Source organism: Lolium rigidum, chromosome 4 (genome assembly GCF_022539505.1).
Source record: "Lolium rigidum isolate FL_2022 chromosome 4, APGP_CSIRO_Lrig_0.1, whole genome shotgun sequence".
Classification (NCBI taxonomy): domain Eukaryota; kingdom Viridiplantae; phylum Streptophyta; class Magnoliopsida; order Poales; family Poaceae; genus Lolium; species Lolium rigidum.
Genome location: NC_061511.1, coordinates 85,466,633 through 85,470,969, shown reverse-complemented (window position 1 = coordinate 85,470,969; position 4,337 = coordinate 85,466,633). Strand labels below are relative to the sequence as shown.

Below are 4,337 nucleotides of genomic sequence, written 5' to 3'. Positions count from 1 at the left end.
ATGATACTTATCAAAATTCTTTTTAGGCAATTCAAAATGAGAAGCAAAGGCTTTATAAAGATTTGTAGCAACTTGAGAGTCAAGACCATAAGTAGCACTCATATTTCGAAATTTATCGGTATCCATAAAAGTTTCAATGCATTCATAATCATAATTTATACCGACTCTTTACCTTTGTCGTTCTCCCAATCTTCGGCGTTCTCCTTAATCCGATCAAGAAGGTCCCTTTTAAACTCTTCTTTGTTGCGCGTGAATGATCCAGAACAAGTAGCATCCAGCAAAGTCTTATCTTGAAGAGAAAGTCTCGCATAGAAATTATCAATAATGATATTACCTGGAAGCTCATGATTGGGGCATTTGAGCATTAAAGACTTCAATCTCTCCCATGCTTGGGAAATACTCTCTCCATCATGAGGCCAGAAATTATATATTCGGTTTCGGTCTTTGTGAATTTCACTTGGAGGATAGAATTTAGAATAAAATAGATGCACAATATCCTTCCAATCAAGAGAATGCTCATCATTCAGCAGTTTATGCCAATGCGCCGCTTTACCGAGTCAACGACATAGAGAATAATTTCTTCTTCACTTCATCCATAGAGATACCCGCACACTTGAATAACCCACATAATTCATGCAAAAACAAGTAAATGATCTCCGGGATGCACGAGTTCCATCCCCTTCATAGCGGTTATCCATAACACGTTCAATAATTTTCATAGGTATTTTATATGGAATACTTTCAGTAGGTGCATTTAAAATATCACAAGCATCATTAGAGTTATCGCATATGGGAGATAAAGTGTTATCAGAGCAAATTTTCTCAACTAAAGATGGGAAGCTAAAAAGTTCAAAACTAGCTTCCCCAAGCTTAGACTTCTCCATAGCATTAGCGATAATTGCATTCATACTAATAACATCGCTACTAGCATGCAAATGAGGTTCCATTGGTTTTTTAATGTTTGCACCAAACAATTCTAAATCAGGAAAAAGATTAAAAAGCTCACTAAATTTTTTTGTTGTTTTCCATTATGCCTAACTAGTGTAAACAAGAAACAAAAAGATGCAATTGCAGGATCTAAAGGAAATAGCTTCGAGCACAAACACAATGGCGCCGGAAAAGTACCGTTACACTGGAACCGGAGTATGAGTGCCTTTTTACCTTTCCTCCCGGCAACGGCGCCGTGAAAATAGCTTGATGTCTACGTTCCCCCTCCTTTCCTCGTAGACGGTGTTGGGCCCCCAAGAGCGAGAGGTTTGTAGAACAGCGACAAGTTTCCCTTAAGTGGATACCCAAGGTTTATCGAACTCGAGGAGGAAGAGGTCAAAGATATCCCTCTCATGCAACCCTGCAACCACAAAGCAAGAAGTCTCTTGTGTCCCCAACACACCTAATAGGTGCACTAGTTCGGCGAAGAGATAGTGAAATACAAGTGGTATGAATATATATGAGCGAGTAGCAACGGTGCCGGGAAATAGCTTCGTTGGCGTGTAGTTGATGGTGGTAGTATTGCGACGAGTAGTAACACGATAAAACAGTAAACAAGCGGTAGTAACTCAACGGTATTTAGGAACAAGGCCTAGGGATTACACTTTCACTAGTGGACACTCTCAACATTGATCACATAACAGAATAGATAAATGCATACTCTACACTTTTGTTGGATGATGAACACATTGCGTAGGATTACACGAACCCTCAATGCCGGAGTTAACAAGCTCCACAATAATGCTCATGTTTTAGTAACCTTTAGTGTAAGATAGATCAACGAGACTAAACCAAGTACTAGCATAGCATACACCCTGTAACCTTCATGCATATGTAGGAGGAATAGATCACATCAATATTATCATAGCAATAGTTAACTTCGCAATCTACAAGAGATCATGATCATAGCATAAACCAAGTACTAACACGGTGCACACACTGTCGCCTTTACACACGTGCAGGGAGGAATAGAACTACTTTAATAACTTTGCCAGAGTAGCACATAGATGAATTGTGATACAAAACTCATATGAATCTCAATCATGTAAAGCAGCTCATGAGATTATTGTATTGAGGTACATGGGAGAGAGATGAACCACATAGCTACAGCGGAGCCCTCAGCCTCGGGGGTGGATTACTCCCTCCTCATCATGGAGGCAGCGATGGCGGTGAAGATGGCGGTGAAGACGGCGGTGGAGACGGCTCCGGGGGCAATTCCCCGCTCCGGCAGGGTGCCGGAACAGAGACTTCTGTCCCCCGAATTGGAGTTTCGCGGTGTGGCGGTGCCCCTGGAGTCTTTCTGGAGGTTCGTCTTTTCTGTCGATGTTTTTAGGTCACGACGGCTTAAATAGGCGAAGAATCGGAGTCGGAGGGCTGGCAGGGTGGCCCCACCATAGGCCGGCGCGGCCAGAGGCCAGCCCGCGCGGCCCTATGGTGTGGGGCCCCCCTGGCCCCTCTCCGACTCTTCTTCGGTGTTCTGGAGCCTTCCGGGAAAAATAGGAGGTTTGGCGTTGATTTCGTCCAATTCCGAGAATATTGCCCGAACAGCCTTCCTGGAACCAAAAACAGCAGAAAACAGCAACCGGCCTTTCGGCATCTCGTCAATAGGTTAGTTCCGGAAAACGCATAATAATGACATAAAGTGTGAACAAAACATGTCGATATTGTCATAAAACAAGCATGGAACATCAGAAATTATAGATACGTTGGAGACGTATCATGGACCCCGACCACGACAACAGTGCTGGGCTCTTACCATACACTCCTACGCCGGTGGCTGCAACCCATCATAGACCGCAATACCATGGGGAATTAGAATGGGATCCCCACCCTACCGCTTGTTCTTCGAACGACAAGTGTCTATGGACTATGCCGTGGGGACTTAAGGCTTCCCCAGCCTACCGCTTGCCGCCGACAGATACAAGTGTCTACGGTAAAGCGCATCCGTTGATGAACGAGAGGTGGAAACACTTTTGACTATTCCGTCCCACTCCGGATCTTATGGTTAACACGGGTATTACGGCACAAGAATCATTGGCGACATTTGTTGTTTAATCCTAGATGGATATAAACCCTTGCAATGGAACCTCCACCATATCAACACAATCCATGGTTCCATTGCCCACCACATAGTCATATTCATAGTTATGAAAGTAGTGGTTTTGATTTTTGTGCAATAGTGATAACCATAATACTTTGCAAGTAATTTGATAAAAATACTCAAATGACATGAGCAAGTGATGAACTTGCCCGAACACCGCAAAGTTCTGCAGTTGGAAGGTATGGACTGACCCTTGTCCTCTTGTTCTGAAAAATAGCATCATTGTCCGATAAGGGCAATGGTTAAAGAAGCAATAATGCATGATTCCAGTTTTTAGGGTTTGTTCCCCCCTTCTGATGTCGTTGTGATTTTATGAGAGGTTAAATACTAAGAATATCTTAGAGATACTGGATTTAGGATAAATACAACCTTGAAATGTTGTCAAGGTGTTTTGAAAGTCCAATTGCATTAATGGACTTATTTTCATTATTGAAAATAATATGTGTGTTTTAAGTCATTATTTAAATCCTCAAAATAGGACTTATTCTTAATTGTCTTCAAAAATTCTCTTTGATATTTTATTTAAATAGAGAATTTTATGCTGATCCTTTTTCATATTTTTAATTTATTTTTAAGAGCTTTTATCAATTTTCTATTGAGTTTTAAGATTTCATGTTTTCATTGAATTATGAAATACCTAAAATACCCTTGGGCCCCACCTGTCAGGTGGCCCAAAGGGTTGAGTCAAACCCGAGCCGCCCCAACCGGCTCGGTCGGACTCAGACGCGCTCCCCTCTCCTCGCACTCGAAACCCTAATCTCTCTCTCTCGCTCCGGCGACCAGAGTCGCCTCCGCCGTTGCCGATTTAATCCCGCCGCCCCCGGCCGTCGGCGGCGACTATGTGCTGCGGATCTGGGTCGCCGTTCGACGGCGAACCAGATGGTCTGCGCCGATCTGTCACGGGTGTCGCCGTTCGCTCGCCATCGTCGCTCCAGTGCGCCAAGTCGTTGGCGTCCGCCGCCGCCGCCGCGCGTTGGAGAGACCGTGGTCCTTCCTCCAGGCGCCTCCCCTGCGCGTGGTGCAGCGCTAGGTGCGGTGGTGCTGTGGTGCCACCATGGCTTGGCTTGGCCTGGCGCCGCCGCGCTCCGGCGTGTGCCGCCGTGGCCGCCATGGCTACGACCGTCTGCTCTACCCCGGTAAGTGCACCACCTCCTCTTCTTCTATGTGTTCTGCTTCTTCTCCTCCTTCTCCCCTTCGCCTAACCTGGTCACTGGCCTGCCTCTACTCATAGAGGCGCGGCCATGCCGTG

General features: G+C 45.1%; 1 non-coding gene across 1 annotated transcript; it reads left to right on the top strand.

The window, feature by feature from the left end:
- Window positions 1–338: 338 nt before the first annotated feature.
- Window positions 339–444, top strand: LOC124650693. Its single transcript, XR_006987119.1, has one exon. It is a non-coding gene; the product is annotated as a small nucleolar RNA R71 (small nucleolar RNA).
- Window positions 445–4,337: the final 3,893 nt, after the last annotated feature.